The 25,209-nt window shown below is 37.0% G+C and overlaps 1 long non-coding RNA gene across 3 annotated transcripts; it reads right to left on the reverse strand.

Annotated features, from left to right (window-relative positions):
- On the reverse strand, positions 1–25,209 carry LOC107317041. Of its 3 annotated transcripts, XR_004308035.1 has the most exons (7): positions 25,093–25,209; positions 24,219–24,354; positions 23,049–23,180; positions 15,719–15,875; positions 12,681–12,788; positions 11,347–11,447; positions 1–1,103 (listed from the first exon to the last, which is right to left on the reverse strand). It is a non-coding gene; the product is annotated as an uncharacterized LOC107317041 (long non-coding RNA). The 3 variants fall into 3 exon arrangements; XR_004308033.1 differs by having other exon boundaries at positions 12,681–15,875; XR_004308034.1 differs by lacking the exon at positions 23,049–23,180 and having other exon boundaries at positions 12,681–15,875.

The raw sequence follows: 25,209 nt of genomic DNA on the forward strand, positions 1-25,209 counted from the left end.
TGCTATCCACTGAAATGCTTAATTTAGTGAACAGGAAATGCAACCTGGTAGTTTGCGGTTTAAAACCTTTTTAATAAAGTCTGGTCAATCTTGTTTATTTTTTCTTACGTGCTGATAAACGATCTAAAATGTTTTAAATTGATTTTTTATCTCTACTTCAGATAAGCTATTTCATTTACACCTTCAAAGGACACTTCTTTGTTGAATATACAGAATATGCACTGCTCCCGTGATGGCAGTCTGGAACAGGAATATTAGCCCTGCTCAGCTGTCAAAAACTGAAAAACAGATTCTGCAGATATCACTCCTCTGGAGTTGTTAATAAATTGCCTCGGAGCCTGGTTACAGAAGAGTATGTGCATTGCAGGAAGTCAGAATTTGAAATGGAAATGTTTCTGAAGTTTGGAAGTTACCTAATCACACATCTTCCCATTTGCTCGGTGTGTGTCGGAGCCCCTTGGCCTAAAGCTCAGAAGGGGAAGGAGCTCTCTGCTTTCATATCTTGGTGGAGGGAAAGAGATGTTTCATCTGCATATCTCAATGATCCACAGTTTTCTGCAGACAGAAGTTCCTGAGGGAAGGCAGCTATCTATCTACTCCCATTTATTTGTAGAGCAGGAGTCAAACATGGTCACAGAGGCAATTTAATGTACATATACTTTCTATACAGAGCATTTGCAGTGAAACGGCAGGACTCATCCTGCCTGAAAGAAGTGCAGAACAGTCTGAGGAGTGGAGCAAAAAGAGCTTCTATTATTTTACATCAAGGTGCTCTTCCTCTGCTCTCAGCTCCTCTGTTGATGGGAGGATGCTTTGATGGGAAGCGGTGGGAACTGCTCCTGGCTGAGACGCACTGTGCAACATTTCTGTGGGCAGAGCCAGACCGGGCTGGTGAGATGCTCAATCTCAGATGATGATCACACATTTATGGATGGATCAAGGCTTCTTGAGAGAGGGCTGGGCTCAGAGAACAGACGGGGCTGGTTGCATCTCAATGCTGGCATTACAGTTTGCCCTGGTACTGAGGCAGGGATTCTGTTAGCAGGGGAAGTGATATCCAAAGTGATGTTTTTCTATGTGCTGCTCAGTTGGGCTGGTTGTCACTGAATTTAAAACAAACAAACAAACAAAACACCTTTTCTGTGAATCAATGCATTGCTTAACTTTTATAAGGAAAGGTAATGCCTCTTATTAAACCAACTAATATAGTTAGAAAACAGGCTTTCAGACAAAGTTCTTTTGTCAGCCTGTCAAGAAGAACCCAAATTCGACATAATGTGGATCAGAGTCAACAGCTCATAAATCAGTTTGTGTTAATCATTTTGTGGTGGAGAATGGAGCTGGCACCTCAGAACAGCAGGGGCCAGAGTCCAATGCTGTAATTTGGGTGGAACAGGAAGGTGTTTGGTACAGCAGGAAGGATGAGAAGAAGACTGCAATGCACTTGGCAATTAGTACTTAGGGGTCTTATTTTAGATTAAATTGATTGCATTTGTGATTCAGTAGTTGTCAGGTCATCTAGAGTACCCTACGAAGGAGCAGTGCCTTAGGGGAGACTCAGGTGGGGACAGAAACCACAGAAATTATCCAGCCTAAGCTATTTCTGGTGCTTCAGATAGTTTTTAAGATAGACCAAATCAGCGCATACAGCTGGTGAAACAGAGGGCACCAGGCTTTAGCCAGCTACCTTATCTTTGTAGCCGTGCCAACTTTAGTGCAATTATTTCTCTGTTTGTAACTAGAGCTTAACAAAATGCTATTAATCCCAGCAATTCACAGAGGCTGCTCAAGCCAGAAATGGTTTCCTTTTAAAGAGGTCAAATTGCTGTTTGAATCTGGCCCTTGCTGCTAACAGTATCTGGCGAAAGGATTTAGAAAGATTAAAACTAAAGGCAAAGAGGCATGGAAATTGTTTGAAATCTTTTACAGTAGGATCAAAACAATTTGGGCCATGTTTGAGGAGTGTGCTGATCCTTCTGCTTTTGAAAAACACAATGGAAAGGTACCACTTCCCAAAGGTTTCTTGACGGGGTAGAAGGCAGAAATGAGCACAGTGAACGAGTGTCATATTTAACAGATCACACTGCTCTTTTGATATAAACTAGAGATATTTTGTCTTATTTTCTTCCTTTTCAGAGAAAATCCTGATGGTCACCCACAGATGTTGCCATGTTATGGACAATGAAGCAGAGAATGCCCACGGCTGCTGGGAAAACCAGCCTCCTGCAGTGCAGATTAGAAAGCTTCCGAGAATCACTCTGCAAAGTCGAGCCAAATTCTGAGACTGAGCTGCAAACGAGCTCAAGCACATGGCTGGCTTGTTCAGTTTGGGTTACACAGGTTGCCTAAACGTGCAATTTGCAACCAGTGTACTTTTATAGCTGTAACTACAGTCTTGATTACTCTGAGGAGCTCTGTTTGAACAGATACGTGGTTTGCTCTAATTTATCCAGTACGTGGGGCACTGGACACAGATTTATGCCATCAGTTATGCCAGCCTCTTCATGACAAGAGCCAACATCGATTTCATGCTAAGGTGAAGCATTGTGTGGTCTGCAGTCAGGATGTGTATGTCTGAGTTACTGAAGGCCTACAGAGATTAAAAGCTGTCTACAGCTACCGATAACAGTATCAGACAGTTTCATTTACGAGCTGCCTTTTGGAGTCCTCATCCTCCAGGGTCTGTCCTTGATACCATCAATGCCTGCAGCAACTTGGTGGGTGTCCACAAAGCAGCTGATGCAAAACTTCAGCTGCCCAGGGCAAAACTGCCAACCCTGACCTCAAAATCTGATCAATTTGCATGAAGTTTAACATGCAGAATTCAGGCTGTGGGATATGACAATGAAAGCACATTGCATAGAATCATCTCTTTGTACATTAATACATGGGGAGGGAGTTATGTTAAATTAATAACGTATTTCTGGCCATAATCTCTTTAGGAGAAAAACCTGGTGGCACACCCTGAGGCCTGATCCCCAGCGCTGTCACGTTTGCTTCCTCTTGGTAAGTGTTCCCTTTTCTGTAACTATCATACAGCCTAAGCATAGCTCTTTTTACATCAAAATAAAACTTATTCTCAACAGCTTGTCTTTTATTCGAAGCAAACTTTTGGAGCTTTTGTATACTGCAATATATATGTAAGACATTCTGCGTTTACTGCAATCGATTGGAGTGCTGCTGCTCTCCAAAGGAATTATGCACCAATGTCATTCTTCTCCTGAATTACCTTTATTCTGAGTTTTGTTCTGTGTTTCACAGAACCCTGTCTCTCCAGTTTAAGTGCTACTCCAAGCAAACGCTAACACTTCACTTGTATTTTAGGACACAGATTGAAGGCTAAAATTGCTTTTCTGAAAAATCCCACATCTTCTGAAGCTGTGGAGATTTTTCTGCCCTCGTCAATGGGTGTAGAAATCAATGCCCGAACCCCAGAAAACACCACTCAAATTATCATTTAAAATGTCAGCACTGTCCATTATGAAAACCAAATTTCCAGCTACTACAAGTAGCTGGACTCCCTTACAAAGGGAGTTTTCTAGAGTTTTGAGATTATTATGGTATACGGGAAGCAAAATACAATTGTATTTGCATTCATATGAACATATAAATAATTGTGCATAGATGATATTGCATCATCATTGTATTAATGCTTAATGAGTTGATTAACATGACAGAAAGATGACAGTTTCTGCACAATTGCAAAAAATACATGAACTTAGCAAATAAAATCTGATTTTCTAATACAGCACATGATAAATTACTTCATGTAGTTTAACAAAAGGGCAAGTGTCAAAATATTAAAGAAAAAGTTTATTACAGATAATTGCTTGCTTTGTTTATGCTGTTTCTGTAGAGCTTGGATAAGCAATTTAGGTTATAGAGATTTATAACTCTTTTCATGAAGATGTATGAAACTAAAAGATTGCAAGCCTTTTAAATCCACCTATAAATCATTCTATACATTTAATTTCTTCTGTATGAATTTTATGAGTTCATATATAAAATACATCCTAAAATTGCTGCATGCTTTCAGACGAACCAGCTTTTGCATTTCTTCTCACCTTTTTGTTATTACCTTTGGTCTTCAAATAGAATATGTAAATTCCCACAGGTTACTTAATATTAAATATTTAATGGCTGTTAAATTCTACATTAAAAATATTTGTGTAGGAATGTCGGGGGAAGTGCTGCAAATGTTGAGGGTGGTGAGGCCCTGCACTGCTGCCCAGAAATGCTGTATGTGCCCCATCCCTGCAGGTGCTCAAGGCCATGGATGGGCCATGAACAGCATGAGCTGGTGGGGGACTTTAAGATCCCTCTCAACCCCTGTCATTCTATGAATCTATGTTTGTTTTTGATAGGACCAATGTGTTCATTGATTAGGAAGCCAGAGCAGCACTCAACAAGTAGAGAAGGAAAAACTGTCAAAGGATGGCCAGGGGCAGCTGGCAAGGCAAGGTAAAACCAGCTCTGATGCAGGCAAGCACTAGTTCTCTGGGAAAGAAATAGCAAAATCCCTGTTTTTCTTGCAAGACACTCTGGATGTAGTTGAAAGCAAGAAAAGAATGTGCTTTCTCCTCCCTGTCCTTGCTAGCTCATTCTGTCCTGCTTTCCACCCTTCTTGTCATTCCCAGCTGCAACCACCACAGAGCAAGACAGGCTTCTGTGAATCTCATGGAGGTTTTGCTATAATTTTCAGAGGAAGCAGGACCTTGAATTGTGAAATCCCCTACAGACTTTTCAGAAGCCTGTCAGGCTGCAGCATGACTGTGCCACTTCTATGGCACTGATGTGACATTCTTTACTTCTAATTTTTTGACTGCTTATTCATTTAAGTGGATTATTATGCACATTTGTGCTCTGTGAGAGCTGATTCCTGAAAATAAATAAATAAATAAAATGGTGAGAAAATAGACTTAAAATGTCCTTTTAGCATTACTTTATCCAGATAGGTCAAATGAATGTGGAAAAAAGTTAAAAGATGTTTGTGTTTGCATTTTGTCTAACAAAAGAAGAGTTCTGATGACATTAATGGGGAGATCTGATTATCAAGGTTCATTTTACAGTGTAATTAGAAGAGTTAAAGCTAATGTGAAGCTAAGGTGTTCATTTTGTCCAAAGGTTCCATAGAAAATACCCAAGATTAAGTATTATTTAAGGTAAACTTAGCATAATTTCAGAGCATGAAAACATGTAGAGAAATCCTGTTTTATGTTTTATTTTTTAATTTTTTTAATTTATGTTATTTGATGAGAACCCTCGTTCTCACTGAACTTCATCTGATTGTGAACAATGCTTGCACAGTGACTATATACATGGTACTAAGGCGAATAGCACGACTTGTCTCTTGCCACTTGAATTAACTTGAAGTACCACACAGTGTCTGAGCATGTCTTTCACAGTTTACCTTCTCATAAATTAGTCTTGTTTCTTAGTGATGTGATCTGATATTCCCTGTAGCTCCTTTTGGATTTTCCCCCTTTATTCTGTATGCATCCATGTGTTTATGGTAAGTGTGGGGCATGCACAGTAGAACAGAATCACCAAGGTTGGAAAAGACCTCCAAGATCATCTCCAACCATCCAACTAGCACCAATATTTGCCACCAAATCATGTCCCTTAGTACAACATCTAAACATTTCTTGATCACCTCCTGGGATGTTGACTTGACCACCTGCCTGGGCAGCCCTTTCCAGCACCTGACTACTGTTACTGAGATGAAACTTTTCCTAATATTATCCAACCTGATAATGCAAGATATGCCTTATTTCTGTGAAGGAGCTCTCTGGTCCCTCCTGCTTCCTTCAGACATCATATTGACTAACTGATCCACAAGCATTCCTATTTTCTTCCACCCTGCTACATGCGTTTTAAATACAGCCAGGCTTAAATTATAAATTTCTTACTTGTTTCTGCATTATTTTAAATGGTGGTTAAGAAGTTCAAAGCCATTCCACTACTATTGCAGAATTTATCTACTGGGACATTAGAATAAAAAGTACTTATTTGCTTTGTGACTTAAATTGCACCATTGTGGGGTATCAGCTTGCATTTTAAAATAGTAAATTCACAAAATTACATTATGTTTATAGTTGTCATCAAAATATAAAAAGGAACATTAATCTTCTCAAATTTAATTTCGCTTGGGTTTTAATTCCATTGCTTATTGCCAGAGGGATTTACTGATTTTTTTTCTTAATATCTCTGACTTCACAAAGTTTATGTTTGAAAGAATGATATGCTACACTGCTGAAGTCATTTTCTAGTTTATAGTTTTAGTATTGCCCTCTTATTCTCTAATTATTTGCATACAAGTATTATGATACCCCATTTTTGTCCCAGTTCAATAGAAATTTTATATCCGGTATATTTCAGTCCTCAGCAGAAGCACAGCACTGGGACTGTCGCTGTGTGGGAAGAGGTTGAAGTCTCCAAACTTCTCACAGCTCTGCTCAGATTAGATGTGGAACCGGACACCCTACTGAGAAATGATGCTCTGATACTTCCCTTTGCAGAGAAGAGCTTTTTATTATTCTTTTAAGGTTCCTTTTCCAGCAAACTTTACCTCTCCATCTCTTTTTAGTGTTAAATCTCCCAGCACATGGGCTAGGGCTTGCTATAGTTGTACAGCACAATTCTGTATAAATTTAGCTCAGAATAAATATTAATAAATATTTATAAATATTACCATGTAAGTACAAACTTATCCTCCATAAATAAAAATGTGAAGATTAATTTTCCTTCTCATAGGAAAGCATGTAATATCTCTGGACATAGCTGTTTTGTTCAGCCTGATATGAGAGAAGGCAGTTTTGTCCCAAAATTCCAAAGTCTTCCATGAGATGCAAAGAGAGAAAGACAGCTTTTGTCTGAGATGGCACATGCTTTTATATTCGTTTCTTGGCTGGTTGTGGGAAGAGGAGATAAAGGGAGAAGAGATGCTACAAGAAAACGATACTCTTGCCTGGAGCACAAAACGCTTCTGTCAAACAGTTTGTACTTGTTTGTTTTGCTTTTTGGTTTCTTAGTAAAATAGAAAGAATATACTGAGAAATAGTGAGAGGTGACTTACAGCTGGGCCTGCTCTTTCTCCTTCGCTGTGAGGTGCCCCAAAAGTAACCTCAATGAGCCCCATTCCTTCACAGGGACCACCCCAAATTTCTTTGACTTTTGGAGTTGATTGTATTTGCTAGTAGCCATCAAGGTGAAGAAGTCAATCATTGGCAATATGACCATTTGGGGCTTATTTTTGATGCTGGGGATTACAACAAAATTCCAAGATAACAGAGAAGTCTAACTTTTATCTCTATTTTTTCCCTCATTGCCTTAACCCAGTCTTCCCTTGCCTGAATTATTATGGGCTGTTTTTCACCTGTGTTTGTAGAACAGAAGCTCCTACATTATGAAATAAACGTTTTCACATGGGGCAGGTTAGATCTTCATATATTTCCTTGTGGATGTTGCTTTTCCAGTTCTACACAAGTACATAGGGATCAAAAGAGATGATTCACAGTGCTTGCCAAACTGACTGGAGAGAGGAAAATGGTTAATATGGACACACTCATTTAAACGATCCTTTTACTAATCCTTGTGAGAAGACAATCAATTACTTGCAGAGATTAAAATCTCAAAAAATGCAACTGAGACAATACTTAGATAGAAGTCAGACCTCATAAGTATTCCATGTGTCTGGGATTTTATATTGCATTTCTGTAGCTTTCAGACTGCTGTTATCTACATTTATTGTCAGCAGCTCTGATAACTTCAGTAAAAAGTTTATTTAATGAAACCAATCAAAAAATGTTTCCATAGTAGACCACATGAGTGTGTTTTTGACCATCAGTCATTCTTACTTCTGGTTGGGATTTATTGCCTGTTTGTCACTTGTAGTCTACAGGCTATACTTATCAGTTAACAAAGAGCTGCCTGTGATTACAGCTTAAGTATGACAAGGTTGATTTTTATTTATTTATTTATTTATTTTTAAACTGTCCATTAAAATCATACAAGCCAATTTCTGAACATCCTAAATTTCTAGTTTGTCAGTGCATGGGATGCTTTGTGACACCCCCACTGACACACAGTATAACTATGTTGTGCATTATGTTAGTGTCTAATCCACAGGTCACTGACTGAATATATAAGCATGAACAAACTGTTGTGAACAGGATGGTTCTCACAAAATCACTGGAATTAAGACAGTTTGTGTTCAAGTTTGAACTCAAAATTGAGAAAAATATGCTAAACATCAGTTTTAAAAGTTATTTTTCTATTATCAGTCTGCTAATGCCTGTGTCAAGGAGGGAACTAAACAGAAAATTGACTTATCTTTGAAAAAAATGATCTTCCTACTTACCTACTTATAGTGATCAGATTACCAACACAGTGACACAAAACAGGCATTTGGATTGGGCTACAGTCTTCATATGCGTTTCAGACATACTAAATAAATAATAAATCCATTACCAACAACTCAGCAGGATGATCTTTCACCCTTTTGCTCTATTCTCCAGAAAGCTATTGTAGTTCCAGTTACAGTCATGCTTTTCTAATTTTTGAAAAGGTTAACACAGTTTTATCTTTAATAGCTGCTTGATCATTGCAGAAGCTAACAAGTCATGTTGGAAACATTAGTCAGGGAGACAGGGGAATATATCTGGTTGTCTCACACAATTACAAAGAGAGTTATTCTCCTGCTGTTATCACTGCATTAACATGGCTGGTATAGAAATGACATATTTATTAAGAGTACAAGAAGTTGAAGAAGCTTTGGGTGCCTGCCTGATGCAAAGTTTTTGCCTCTCTCTCTTCAGTCTCATCATCTGCCCCGGTCATCTTGTGAAAACTATTGGACTGTTGTTGCTTCTTTTGTGTTCAAGTATCCTAGGTTGGCAATTTCATTAAAGAGTGAGTGTCTCCAACTTCACTGATTCAGTGATTTGATTTACTGGCATTGTGCTGTTGAACAGATAACCAAACAAAAGTCTTGTGGTTTTTTGTCTGTTTGTTTGTTTTGTTGTTGCTCTTAAAGGTAGCTAATAACCATATATTTTATGTGTAAGTTCCCTTTGAAAAACGAATTGCAGTTCAGTCCTTTTTTTCATTTTAAAAACCCAACTGGATGTTTTTGCCATGTCTTCTCTCTGACCATAGCCAGCAGAACACTATTCAGTGAGAAAAAGTAAAACCTCTCCAACCCTTCTGATTTGGGTTTCATCTTCTCTTGATATCGAGGCCAATCACTTCAGATACAATGGCTTGGAAAATCAGAACCTGTCACTTTTTCTCTGCTTCTCTGACTTGGTGCTCAAGTGCTCCAGTATTACCCAGCAGCTATGCAAGCCTAATTTTGCCCTGTTCTCACATCCTTCCCAATGTAGAGAAGAACAGATACTGAGGTAGAAGCAATACTTGTGTTATCTGTGTGTGCTGCCTCCCAAAAAAGGTTGATTGCTGCCACATACAGATACATTGCTTATGCATTACAGCTGGGAAACCTCACCAAAATATAACCCAGCAGGAAATGTCAGTGAAGTCATCATGGCTTATGTGTTGCATAATTTCATGGTCATATACACCTAGGATAAGCTTTTCCTGCTTTGTGTAACAGTTAGGAAACCAATGAAATAAAAGTGTGAAAACAGATTGCATTTCTAATATATTTGTATGTTGAACTCCTTGAGAGAGCAGAGAGACTCGAAATGGCCTGAGCAGGAATCAAAATAAACATAGGAGGGAGAAAAACCTGAGGGAGTTGGAGGAGCTTTGAGAAGCACTGCTGCCAGTTCTCTTTCTGCTGCCCTCAGCCTCATTAGAAATGGTGCATTTTGCTCTTCATGTTTTCCATGTCATGCTCAGTATTTCTTCACATCTAAGAATGTTTTAGCTTTTTACTAAAACTGGTGATTTAGTAGCAGTATTTGTAACTAGTTTTGTATTAAATTGCTATCAGATTGCATTTAAGGCATCTTAGCATTACTTAGTGTTACTACTGAATAATGTTAGTCACTGTAATTGCCTAAAGATTACATATTAATTTTAAATGGGGAAAAGAAAGACTAATTAAGTTATATGATTAGAGTAACCACATCTAAATGTTAAAAAAACTTGTGAATTGCTTCTATGCAGCCACTGTGTGTTCTTCGGTATCTTGTGTTTAACAGTTACCCAAATATCAAAAGCGGAAGCTTAAGAGATGGAAATACTGAGACATACTCAGTATACCTGAGACATAACAAATAAAAAGCTAAGTGATGACTTGTTTGTTAATTATGGGAACTAATGGAGTTGCAGCAAGTAATGCTTTGTATCCCATTTATCTTTGGCAAAGCCTTGTCAGAATAAGCCCATCCAGCACCCAATGCCTTCCATCTGTTTTGGCAAGGAGAATGTGATTTCTAGCTGTTCTGTTTCTATTCTTTCTGGAAAGTTTTACCCAGCACAATAATAGTTGTGGAACTTCAAATCACACAGATTTCATGTACCTCTTTTATGCTAACCTTGACAACAATGACATGTCCTTGCAAAAATAATACGTAGGGAATTAATCATATCAATGACCTTTAAGTACAATGTCTGTACTTTGTGGTACCATGGTCTACAGTTCTGTGATCATCAGTGAAGAATCAATAAAAGTCTGACAAATAATTGCATCAGTAAAACAAAACCTGGCTCCAGAGGAAGGGAAATGGAACAATGCTGGCTGGAGCTGCTTCTATAAACTGTGACAACTTTTGGCCCTGCTCCACCACCTAAATCCACCTGCCTATCCACTGAGTTTAACCCCAGAGTGACAAGACATGAAGCCCAGCTTACACAAAAAGAACAGCTAGGGTAAGATTAGTTGGTCTAGGAAACTCTAGCAAAGAGGAAAAAACAGCCTTAAGCATCTCACAGCCTGTGAAGTGCATCTCAAAAACTATCTGCAGCTACCCAGACTGTCATTAAAAGGGCTCCTCCAACCTGTCAAGCTTTAAAAAAGAAGAGATAGGAACAAACTTCCAACAGATGTAGCTGTCATTTAAGATTAAAGCAAAAAGCTGTCGGTACAGAACCTTACGATGTGTGCAATCACACACATGCTTCTACCAAAGGAAACGTTGCAGTACCTCTTAAAATATTTCAGTTAAAAATAAAAGAACAAAGTGTACCAACAATAAATAAATCAAAACATCGAGTAGAAGAGCTCTACTGTATGTCCACACACGTATCTCGTAAGCACCTCAAAGCCCTGTCCTGAAAGTCCAATAATCCCTCAGATAAATCATTTACTTTCCCTTTTAGAAGGCAAGTTGAAACAAAAAGGCATAAATTCTCATTCTGACAAAAGGAAAACATACTTACTGTGAAGCTGAGTGGGGAATGGAAGAAGTGGGTTAACTAAAACTGCAACATTGAGCTGCATTGGGCTCAGGTGGAGGAGAGCTTGGCCCAGGACCAAATGCCTAGAAAAGAAGAAAAGAGAGGTGTTTTAGGCAAATAACCCCCTTTTGGACCAAGCAGCCATCCTGCCTAATGCCAGTTTGTGATGGTTTGAAAAACAAGTCTCCTGCTAACCTAGAAATAAGTAATCCCCATATTAATCTGCACTGTGTCCAAACACCATACATATCCTATTAGACAAAATCATTTCCAAAATCCACTAATCCAAGTAGAATCAAGCAGTTGAGAGGGAGAAAAAAAGTCTTCCTGGAAATGTGTCAAAACTCTTGCATACTATTCTTCACTAATACAGACAAAAACCCATAGATTTCTGGTTACATTAAGATTTGGTCAGTAATCTTTTTCCTTTCCCTCCTATATGATTTCAAAACACTCTTTCGTGATGCTTTACCTAATGCCTTAAGACTTGCATTCAAAGGAATGCAATGCTGAAATTACTGCTCATTCCACACACATTACAGTTTCTTCCCAAGTGAGGAAAATCCTAATTTTTAAGAGCCTACCCAATTATTTTCATTTTAAAAATCATCTCTTGCTAATCACTGACAAGCTGCATAGCACAAGAAATCAGCTGAGTGTGTATTTTATAAAAGCACTGTATAATCAAACCATTTACCCAAGCATTTTATATGTCTCAGGACAAAACAAACCTTTGTCAATAAAATTACAAGGCATATCACTATCTACAACAGATGCTTTATTGAATTCTTTAAATGTATTGCTCTATTACCATCAGTTCATGTCACTGTTACACTACAGGTGAAACCTTCTTCAATGAACATTAGATAAAGTATGGACCTGTTGCAGCAATAGATTTACTGTTATGGATTTAAGAGGTCTCCACTGTATTCACATTACTTTATTACCATTTAGCACATTCTAATTAAAAATAAAAAGACTTCTTCCCTTTGCCTTCTTCCCCTGTGCATTTTGAAGTGATTTAATTCTAGAGAGAAAGAGCAAATGGCAGATCAAAAGAAAATGTTAGACTATAAATTACCTGCTTCTCTGGACATATGGACTATTCATTAAGTATGAGGTTGAATGCTAGTTTCATTCCTTGCCTGTCAGATATGCTAATTCACCCAAGCCATTTGACACATCCTGTAAAATATTCCCATGCCGTGATTTAGGGAATTACTTCTTAAATGGAAGATCCAGTTCCCAGAGACTCTCTGGTCACATCTGTGGAGAATAGTGACTGCCCAATATAATGTAGAAACGGTCGTACCAACCTGGCTTTCCAGCGTGGCCCTGCATATCTTCCAGCACCGGCACCAGCTTAGGCTGTACCAAAGTACAAAGCAGAACTGGAACAGTAAACAACCTTCCCTTTGGTACGCCTATGTGGAAAGGCTCATTGCCATTAAAAAAATTATTAATTATTAATTTCCTTAGCATTAGAAGCAGTCTCAGTGGGGAAGATAGCAAAAATACTGTTAGGAATTGTAAGAAGAGTTCAAGAAGCTGATATTTAGAATCATAGAATCATCAAAGTTGGAAAAACAGCTAAGATTAATTAGTCCAGCTATCAACCTGTCCTTTTTCTGGGAAAGACTCAAACCTGTCCCCATGGAAGTGGAACCAGTTGGGCTCCATCATTTCTGGAAGCATTGTGAAGTATAAAGACACAACCCGTAACCAGCAGCACCTGTGTTCTATACTGGTAAAACAGAGAAATTGCATTCAAATGGAAAGGGAACTGCAGGAAGAAGCTGCTCTGCTGCCATCTTCTAAATGGGTTCATGACAGTAGGCAGCCGATGCCTCTTCTGTATATTGGAAACAGCTGGCCATTAAAACCAGGTGAAGAATTTTTTTTGACATACACAGCCACAAAATGCCTACTTGGTCTGAAATAATATCATATTTAATAATTTTAAAAACCCTTCATTTGTCATATTTATGTAAAAATCTACAGTATGGTAGAATTGTCATTATTCATTTCCAAAAGCCTTCAATGCTCATTGCTGGATTTTTTTAATGTTGATAACTCTTAATATTCCTAAAAATAAGAAGCCAATTTGCAATGGATATATACTATGAAAATCCTGCCAAAATCAGCTTAGCCTTCTCAGTAGAGCTGAGTGAATGTAATTTAGCATTCTCCAGCAATCCTTAACACTTCCCAGGCTACTCTTCATCAGGGACTTGCCAAAGAATTTTAAACTGCTTGCTTTTTTTCTGACTTAGACAAGCATCCTGTAGGAAATTAGATTAATACTAGTTCACAATGGAAAACCTTTGCCACCCTATTTCATTATTACTACTCAGATCATCATTCACACCATGAATAAAGATGTGGGCTATTGCTCCTGGAAATGTATTATGCTGCTAAAAGTCTGTGGTGTTTAAAGCTACCTTTGCCTTGCTGGGAGATAAGAGGTGGTGTTGAAGGAGCTTTATCTATCGGCAAATTGAGTGGATAAAGTGGACTTCCAAAAAGCAAATGTTCTCTCTTGAAGATTCAGGAGCTGGTGCTGGTTTTCTAACCAGAAATACAGATTGTGTCCAACAGAGTCCTTTGGTTTGATGGCATGGTGCTCACTTAGCAGTCTTGCTCCACACCTTCTCTTCAGCTGTGCCAGCACTATAGGGCACGGGATGTTAAAGAGGAAATAAGGGAAGTTGTCTTGACCTAGGAATTTTTTAATTTATGTTCTTTTATAGCATACTGGCACAGAGGTCCATTTTTTTCCTGGCCACTAGATAGGTACACATCAAGGAAAATGAAGTTTAGCCACAGGTTTTGTTGGGTAGGTTACCAAGAAGAGGAGCATGAGGTTAAAATTTGTTGTGGAAGGGGTGATTTATACACAATAATATTACCAAAAGAAAATTCATTTCTGTGGTGGAAGAAACTTTCTGTGCCTGTAAAACCACTTCAGTCATCTGAGGTATAATGAAGAATAGGTTATCCAATTTTAACATGCAGATGCATGTGAGAGAGTGGGTTTTAAATACTAAGGAGGAACTTGATTATAGACATATTTGTTTCCACTGTCATTCTGTGAAAAGTATTATTGATTTATCATGTCACAGTAGGAGGTACTAGATAATTTTTATTTATTTGTTTGTTTATTTAAAAGGAAAAAGGAAAAGCAGAGATTTTGTCTAGAAAATACTCTGTTATCCTTTGTTCTCCTGAAGAGCAATCCTTTGAGAGAAATTGTCAGATAGCTGAGAACATGTTCTTTCATTTTATTCTCTATCTTTCAAGGCAGTTCCCAAGATAGAATAGCTTTCTGGGAACTGAACTGCGGTACATGGGTTAAAGTTTATAGAAGAAAGGATCATAGATTGCATGCTTATGACTTTATTATGAGATTGATGTGCATATGTACAAAGTAAGTCAAACTCTGACCACAGCAAGACTCTGCTTCATTGATCTCTATTCCCTGAAAGCCACTCTTGGAGTCTCTGAGGGCAATTCCATCCCTCAGATATACATAACATACCAGAGTGACAGTGGAAATCTAGCCAATTAGTGAGAACATAATTTTGAATGAAAATATTCTCTTCCAAAGATTCTGGTTACTGATGCTGATTGTGATTGCCCTTGCTTTTTCAAGAAGGAAATTGTGCAGTGGTTTTACATAGATTTATTTGTACATAATTGATATTGTGCTTCATTGGCAGTGGGTAGTGAAGATTTACAGTGGTTGGAAAGATGAGGGGAGGAGTTGGCAGTAGACAGAGGTGCTAATCTTAAAATTCAAGCTATATTCCCATAAATGTGAAATGTGAGGAGGAAGAAGTGATGTTAATTATTGAATAGGGAATTATGTTCTCCTGATCTAAAACTCTTGTACCATTTGCTGTAGCTAGTGATGGAATGGTTTATGAATTTCTTCGAGACTAAAATACAGTTTTAACCAAATCTGAACTTTTTTAATATCATTCGGATGGCAAGAAATAAAATGTCAATTATCAAAATATATCCATAAAGTCATTACGCATCAGTGAAACTACAGATGGTTTGAAAGGTATCTAAATGCTTCTAAATTTATCCCAATTAAAATAATATACCAGTGGGAAAAAAATAAATAAAAATTCCAGTGCTTTAAGGATTCCGAGGGGGGAAAAAATGAAAGCAGTCTGTGCTCTGTATAAATAAAGCACTAAAGATTCTGAGACAAGAGACCTTAATTGAAGTCCATTAAAATCAATACAGGAATAAAAAGCAGACAGAAATAGAACAGGAAAGATAACATAGCAAGGGAGTTTCAAAGTACTGAGCATACCAAGGGAGTTTCAAAATATCGAGTGCCCACCTGTGATTTCCACTGAATTAGAAGGAGTTATTGATGATCAAGATCTTTCTCAGAAATCTGTCTGCTCCTGGGTTTTGGCATGAAGTCCTCCTCTAAGGACATTATTTCCATGACATCACTCAGCCTATGATTTCACCCCTGGTCCTCCATTTTTCATCTGTACAAAGTGTAGAATATAAATATGTTATAATGCTGAATCACACTCTTGTTCTGCAGTGCAAAATTCTTCTACCTGCTGCATTTGTTTCATCTGAAAGGGCAAGGAAAAGTATTAATGTCTGTCCTTGTTGCTTGTAGCTAAGTACCTTGAGAGCATCCAATATCTCTGAAAATATAGCTGTTGTTCAGAAAATACTTGTTTCCTCCCCTGTCCTCCCATTGCTCATGGCTATACTGTTCCTGAGGAACCTTGCTGAAGAACATCGATATGTTACTGCAGTGCTAGCCATCGTGTTCTGAATCCATGACTTGGGCTTTTATATCAACACATTTAACCCTTGTTTGCGTTTACTCTCTGTTTTTTAAGCTTCCGGTGTAAAGATTTTCTTCCCAGCTATGAAAAATTCTATTTATATATATTTATATATATATTCCTTCCAGGCAAATCCATTTTTAAATAATTTGATACTAAGAGCTGAAGCTTTAAGAAAAAAATTAAGCAGTGTGAGATCTATAACATATAATTAAGTGAGATTTTATTGGTATACCTCAGAGGAAATTTTCCCTTATTTTCCTCTGCTCTCTATTAAAATAATGCAAAGCAGAATTCTACAGCATCTCCATGTATTCATCACCTGAATTTACAGCGCTCTGTACCCAGTTGACCCATTAGTGATTATCACTACTACCATACAGTGCTTATTTCAGGAAGAGAATCATATTTGATTATGAACCGTAGAATACATATAATTATAATACGCTATATTGGCCAGATTATCCAATCCTTCTTCTCATAATATAAGTAGTCTCATTTATTTCAGTAGGGCAAAAATTAAGTTAAGGAACAATAAAAGGGAGAAGGGGTCATTTTAATAGTTGGGAGTCTACATAGCCTGCACCACACTTTTCTGCTTCATTCAAGGCAAACTGCTGTGCTAATTTCAGTTCTGCCTGTTCAGTGCAAAATGTGGGCCAAATGCTGCACTCCTTCCTCATACCAGCAGTCCCACTGAGTCCCAGGGTTTATAGCAGTTTCTGTACTCCATCAGCCGGATGCCATGAAATGAAATAGGATAGTCCATTAATTTATTTTATTGCAGGACTGGCTAACTGATGAGCATACCAATTGATGCACAGAATAGAGGAGCTGGGGTGTTAGAAATGCACCTGACACTGAATCTTTGCGAAACAGCTCCATTAAAAAATAAGCCCTAATCAATAAATAACAAAATGTATATATATCTATTTAAGAGGAATATTTTCTAATAAGAAATCAGCTACTGTAATAAGTTTCATAGGAAAGACTGCGAGTTTTCCAATTTTGGTAGGATTTTTGGCTAATAAACAAAAGAATCTTGATGACTTGGCAGTCACACTTAAAAGAAATTTTAGGTACATCCAGCAAAGTTATGATGTGTTACTGTGACTATGAGTGCATTCCTGGCTCAGAATTTTCTTTCCAGATAATAATAGACTAATTAATTCCCATTTATGTTTAAGTAAATGATTATTTGCAGCACTCACTGGCTGAGTTCTTATTGGATAAACATAAACAGAATTTATGGATAACTCTAAACTTAAGTCCTTGGACTGCTGAGAGGACTGTCTTGAGATTTCAGCCTTCAATTCCCAACTTCTTTAAAAGACCACGGTAAGTAATGATGCTCAGTATATCAGCCCGATACTGCTTCTGCACATTAGTGCTGGTTAGATGGTGTCCATAACTCTTGCAGTGCTGAAACTCACAGTAAAAACAAATACCATCACAAGGCTTTTCTCCCTCAATAAAAGTGTTTCCTTAAGTGAAGACATATAAGCTTATATCAAAAGAACTGGTCCAACTAAATAGGCATTTGCTGAACTCACTCTGGGGAGCAAAAAGGAGTAGTGAGCAGCAGATAGGAATGGGTTATGGTGGCCTGAGCTGCTCTCTGGCTTTCTTTCCTCTGCTAGCTTACAGGGCATGAGCCCAATGGTGGGAAATGTTTGATATGCAGGTTTAGACACTTGTATCTGTATATTACCCCAATTAACTAACCTGACATTTCCAGAATATCAATAGGAGTGACGTTTAGCACTTAAAATGTGAGCATTTACAAGTAATCTTTGGCAAGGGAATCAAATCAATACTGATGGAAGAAAAATCATCATTACTCATCTATTGTATATACTAATCATGCACAGTGCTTCTTTAGCCAGATTTAGACAAAATGAATGTGGTACAGAATGATGGGCCCTTTCCTGATGTAAAAGAATTGTTGAGGGGAAAAAAAAGAAAAAGGACAAATAGGTATTGAAAAAAAGAAACAAAATCACATTTTCACTCAGAAAAAGATTTAAAAAAATAAAATGGAAAACAGGTTCTGAAAGAACAAATGTTCTTAACAGATATACAGACATTTTTAGAGAAAAATCCAGACTACAGGGATATTAAAATAAAAATGGAGCAATTTAATGAAGAGAACAAAACATTTCAAGAGCACTAAAGTACATATTTTACATAATGAAGAATTCAAAGAAAAAGGAGGAAAAGAATGAATTTTAAATACTGTTTTCGGTAGTAACTATCTTAAATTCTCTAATCAGAAAAAGAAAGTCTTTATAAAGAGCAGAGCAATTACAGCTATCAAGGGCTATATGCGAGTTCCATTCTCTCTCTATTTCTTTCTTTTTCTTTATTTTTTTCTTCATCTTTTTAGTACTTCCTTTTCCTATACTTCTATCACATTCTCTCTCCCCGTCATCCTTCTGACACTCACATACTATCACTTTTTTTATGACTTTTTCAGAGCTTGTTCTTTTTGCCTTTTGACTATTTATACAAAACTTCAAAAAATAATTAAAGGGAATGTTGGCAGACTGAAAACATGCTTTAAGCAGTCCTCCTGTTAATTTTTTATTTGAGTTTCGACCATGAATAATTGCATTTAGCATCTGATTAGGTAGCGTGACCCCAATGAAAAAATGCATTTTATTACCTGCTAAACTACATTTGGTAGACACAAATATGTCTTGCAGAAGGTTTGCATGCCAAAGTGCCTTAACCTCAAGCTATGGGCAACAAGACAAAATAGGAAAATAAGTAGTTGAAAAACTGTTATTTTTAGCTGGGCTGTGTTTGCTGGTACTACTGACTCTGAAATGAAGCCAACATTTGTACCACCCTTTACAGCCTTGGCATTAAATAGAAGATGTCTAATAACACAAATAAGACCATATTCAACATCTTGCCAGATGCGACCACAACCAACATCACACACAGATTGCATAGCCCCACAGAAAAAACTCTGTGTAACTTTAAATCTATTTTTTTTTTAGCCTACCCCTCTTGAAAATCCCTTCCTTCCTGTCTTCCCTCCACATATCACATATCATGTAACATATAACACAACTGGGAATTTAATTGCTTATTTGAAGAAAAAAAAAAAAAAAAGCAAATTATGCAGAAAAGATTGTTTTATGCCCTGTATTGTTAAGTAAAGTGATATAGGCAGAAAAAAATGCTGTTGTGTAGTTTACAACACAAAGAAATGCAGAAAGGAAAGATATGCATGTGCCTATTTACATGCTTTTTGGCATAACACATAATTGGAGACATTTTTGAATGTAACAATGCTCATAAGATTTAGCAGTCTCAGAACTATGCAGCATCCCTGTATGAAAGATTTTTTTCTCATTTCAAGCCCCTGCTGTTACTGGGGCAAATGAACTTCTTGATTCACTAGCTCATAATAGCATCACTGTTTTCATTAACATTATAAATATCTGTGAAGCAATATGAAGCTTCCAAAATGATTAATGCCTGTTGGCATAATTTCCTTTTCAAATGAAACCTTAAAAACATTTTCAAAGGGCTGCCTGTTGCCGTGTTGGTAGTCTTCCGAGATGTTCACTTTCAAGGAGATATATATTATGGAGGAAATTAAAGGTTTTAGTCTGACACAAAGACTACTAGACTGCAAATAATAAGCCGAAGGTGAATGCATAAGCAAACTAAAATGTTGGAATTTTCAAGCTTATCTACAGGTGTTTCTTTCATACTGCTTTTTAGTATTTCAAGATTTAACCAGAAGGAAAATAAATTATTTCCTGGAAAAAAAAAAAAAAAAATCTTACAAAATTAATGTTAAATAGACCTTAAATGCTTGTTTCTCAGCAAAAATCTGGGTATAATAAATTTGTAGGTTTTTTCTTCCACTGGAAGAAGACAAAAATTATGTTGCTTTAGCCTCTTTTTCCAGTTTATTTGCAGTGTCTAAAGTCCTCCAAACAGTACATGAAAAAAAAAACACAAAAAAACCCCAAACCTTAGAAGACTCTTTCTTTCAGATTCTGTAGACAATACTTCAAGTAAAACTTACTTCTATATTTCACCTGGGAATTGTTTTTGGTTGGTTATCAATACCACCGATTTTATTCGTTTAGAAAACTTGTGATTGGCTTTGACATGTAATTGTGAAGGATGCTTCAAATTGTGTGGCACCCAGGCTCTGTGCTCTGATTCCCAACCCGAAACATTAAATCTCTACTTTTCTAGTGGGTCAGATGCCATAGTCTTCTCCTGAGGAAATCAATTTCCTTGATGTCAGTAAATGAACAAATGAAGACACTGCTGTGTCAAAAATCGTTGCTGGATATGGGTAGTTCACATTAACAAAAAGAGAGAAGCCGGCTGGTGATTCCTACAGTTAACCTTCACACACATACACATGGGCCTGAGCAAAAGAAAATGCCACATAAAGCATAGCCATAAAGGCAATATAAGAAACATAAATGTTCCTGGTGGAAAATGATCTTTCACCTGCAGGTCATTGGTTCAAATCCATTCAAAAACTATAAGAATATGGGAGGTTATAGGATTAAAGTTACTGAGAGTGCAAGGCTTTAAAAGAAAATGGAGCTAATCTGTTTACAGTATCCTCTTTTGAAAGATAGATATGACCATATTTTCACAGGAAAGAAGGCAGATAAAACAAGTGGAAAAATTAAATGTTAATAATGATAACAAAGTTATAATAATAATAAATGAAGGTAAGAAGAGGAGAAGATAATTTGAAAAATAAATACAGGGCAGCAGCAAATGTAAATAAAATAAAATTTATGACATAAAAATACTGCACAAGCAAGGTCACCCAGCTAAGCACATCCATCTCATTTGAGTTCACACTTGCCAAAGTGTTCAAGCTATATTGCCACTTAGACTGGAATAGAGATGACAGTGAAAGATCTTTTTAAGAAATATTAACATTTTTGAGATTTACCACTGAGCATAGACATGAAAGAAGCATTCACACATATCCACATGTAATTCTTTCCCTACAGAAAATTTCATATTAAAATACAACCCTTTGTCAGACTCGTTCTCTTCTAATCAGCACTTACGTTAACCACAACATTTAAAAAGTCCTTGAGTGAAGAGTTGGTTACAATACATTTTCCACATTGATATGACTTTCTGTTAGTAAAATTATTCTATCCCAGACCTGCGTAACCTGGGTAAAGCGAATCATGCAAATGCATTTCTGAAGGTCATGCATTTAGTAGTAAATGTAGGTAATACAGGGACCAGTGTGTAACAATACTTCTGAAGGTCTTCCTGACGTTAAATAATACAGCTTCCCCACATACAATAGTCTAAATCACCATTTACTGTTTTGAAAAATTATTCATTTATACTTGCTTTGTTCCATGAGCATTATCTTTTAATACTGAATCTTGAGTTTTGATGCACGGCTTACTGGATAGACAACAAAACTCATCATGACAATTAGCACACAAGTATAAGCAGCAGAATTAAGCTTTCTGGACAACACACTGAGTGGTATGCACTGATGGATGTATTTTCTAGTTTACTTGCAAAAACAACCGTGCCATTTCCTCATGCTGAGTCTCAATAAGAATTCAAGAGCAAAAGTGGAGAAGTCAGTGACAAGTTTCCTTCAGTAGAGAAAGTTAATTTAATTTGCTAGTATACTGTTGTTTGTTTGTTTGTTTATTTCCTAGAAAAAAGCACCACAACATCTGAAATGCCATATTTTCTTCTGTGACTTAAATTGTTTTCCCCAGTTCTTATACCACCACCTCATTCTTTATGGTTCAGTTACCAAATGAGAAAGTGGAAAATACATTCCGGCCTCTTTGTAATATATATTTGTTATATATATATATACACACACATATATATATACACACACACACACATATACATACACATGTATATGTACGTACATGTATTTATGTATGTATCATTCATACATCATCAGTATCATTCAACAAGAATGGAAACAGTGGATTTTTAAATCAGAATTCACCAGGGAGGGAATTTTGGCATTTGCTGAGCTTGTCAGATGCCTTGATAACTTTTCCCACTTTTTCTGGCACTTTGTTACAATTTTCTCTTGGGCTTCACTGCTTTATTTCAGGAGTCTTTATGTTGACAAAAATATCTTCAGCAAAATGATTACCAGATGTGTTTTAGCTGCTAATGTCACTATGTGCTCTACAAGGATGTTACTCACTGCTGTTCTCATCTCAACGTGGCAGATCAGGAATGGGACAGAGAAACAATTATCCAACAAATTTTGCTTTGTGAACTGGCTCTATGCTCATATTTGCTTATCAACTGTACCATTTTTAATACCAGAATATACAACTGACCGCTTAATTAGACCTGTTTTTTCCACATCTTACACAAACTGAGAAGTGACAAGTTTTCCCTTCCAAGCATTCCATCACCAAAACTGTCAATTGCAGAGTCTAATCTAATCCTTCCAGGATTAACTTTCCACCAAGTTCAGCAAAATGATCAAGGCATTACATATTTTCATCTTTGATTTGTAATATAAGCTTTTGGAATTGATTCCCAAGGATACAGTGAATTTTTCAACTTTATATTATTGTGGCTTCTCTTAACTTTAGAGAAATGTTAACCAATACTTTGGAATTCTTGAAATAAAATCCCATTTTTCTTTCTAGTTTCTTCCTTCCTTACATATTTTCTGTTCTCAGACTTACCCTGGGGCCCTTTCTGTGAGCACTCTTCTTTCTGGACATACCTGCTGCTCGATATTGCCCACGGAAACTGGAATTCCAAACAGATAGGAGAAACAGAGCCACATTTTTGCCTGCTCCAAGACCAGGCCATCCAGTCCCAGTCATTTTCTGTGCTCACCTTATCTTGCAGATAATTGTTCATCTCAAATGAGGTTTTAAAGTAGTTTAGTTTTTCTCCTTTTTTTCACTATTTTTAAAGGTGGGAAGATTGATTACATTCTCCTCTTTTCTTTTTAGCTGCCATTTGTCACTGTTGGGAAAAACATCAAAATGAAGGCTACTTCTATTAAATGGGAAACACTATAATACCCATGCAATCTGTCCTTGTATAAGAAAAAGAAGAAACACACTTCTCTCCATGACTAGGGTTTGATTTCCCTGCATAAAATCGCACCTTAACACATCGCACCCACACATAGTTTTGCACATGCTGCAAAGTTAGTAAGTGGTAGAGATTGCAAGTAAATATTTTAGAAACAATTGCATTTGTCTTGTGAATGGCACTCTCTGATTAGCTTTTTTATAATCAATCACACTGATTTCTGATTCACAAAACCTCAATTATGTCTCCGTAAAAGCAATTAGTTGGAGACCTTAAAAGAGCAGATTAAAAGATTTGAATACTTTGAGAGAGTAATTTAAAAATATTAAAGGGAAATTACTTTTTAATTTTATGTATTCATCTATTTGTAAGTTAATGAAATTAATGAGGCAAGAAATGAAATGGAAATTCCACAACTTTGCATCTCTGTAGTTAGTTTGCTTGCCAGGAGCTATGCCAGAAAAGCCATATTTACAATCATTTTACAGCTAGAAGTAATAAATAGTCTAATTGTAAGTGTACTTGTATTACATATTTTGCATCTTTTCTCTCATGAAATCTACAAAGATACTAAATATCCTCCTGAAGGAGTCCCTGATGACCAGTATGAGCCTGAAGACCCACTGTAAAAGTATATGAAATGATCCCAAAAAAATTTCATTTGTCTTTTTTTCCCCTTCTGCAAACATTGTCTGTTCAGCTTTCTGTGTCAGCATAGTTTTGAAACGAATCATTTGAGAAACTGAAAACTGTGACATAAGGACTGTGCAAAATAGCAGTTTTCAGGAGATATGTGTACTAGAAGCGTTCTCTTCCTACTGTTACAGATGGAGAAAGAAATTTGCTTGTGTTTCTAGTTTTAACTTGCAAAAATCAGTACAATCAAAATAAACATAAGAAATGGGTTAAAACTCAACCTACAGTTACTTTGCAATCATTGGATACCTGTCAATTTTGATCAAGTACCTGAGCTACAGACGGACTGATTCCAGTGACCAGACCATGTAGTCTCATGAGAGTGTAGTCTCATGCTAGGCAGCATCTCCTGCTAATGACATCTTCCTCAGTATTATCAGGAAAGATCTTGAGAGACTTCCATCCTCTGCCATTAAAATAAACAATATGTTACCATCCCAGCTCTACGACATACAGATACACAAGAAGAATTAATACTTGGAGCGTTAAAGATGCAGGGTGGGATAATACGGCAGTTGGATTTGTAGGAATGTGTCTCTGGGTTAGGGTGGCTATGCTAGGAGAGAACAGACTCCAAAAGCACAATAATAGAAAGATCTGCATTTATTAGTCCCTAAGAAACACTAGTAGGTGTAGATTCAGAGTGAAGAGCTAAAATACACCAGTGTTGAAATGAAGCAGAAATGGAAAACTATTGAATGCTGTTGAAAATTCTTCTTACAAATGTTTGAAAGATGATTAAAGGAAACCTTATTCAACTGGCTATTAATATTTGATAATGATCCAAACCTCAAGATCTGATTTTAGGTGGACAGAATGGTAATATGAAACTTAGGAGGTTTTGGAAACAACCTGATGTTTCCTTGTAAGAGTTCACAAGTATCAGTGCTATGAAGGCTGGGATGAAGTTTGGTGTTTCTATCTATGTTTTCCACTTCTAAAGATGCCAATAAACCTGTCAGAGCTATATTGCCTGTTAATCTGTTTAACATTAACTGCTTATGCATAGAGAACTTCAACATTTTTCAAGCTTTCATGCTCATTTCCTGACGAATTTGGAAGTCAAGCAAGTCTGATTTAATTGCTCATAGAACTGGTAGGAGTCACATTACTGAGTCGTAAACTCCTTCAGGACTGCACTTACAGAGCGCAGGAAGAGGTGGTGTCAAAATCTGAATAATTGCAGCTATGGTAAAAAGGGGTCAGCAGAACTGTTTGAAGAAAGTGACATCAATAGCCTTCAGTTCTTGCGTCAAACTGC

This window comes from Coturnix japonica, chromosome 7 (genome assembly GCF_001577835.2).
Source record: "Coturnix japonica isolate 7356 chromosome 7, Coturnix japonica 2.1, whole genome shotgun sequence".
NCBI classification, from domain to species: Eukaryota; Metazoa; Chordata; class Aves; order Galliformes; family Phasianidae; genus Coturnix; species Coturnix japonica.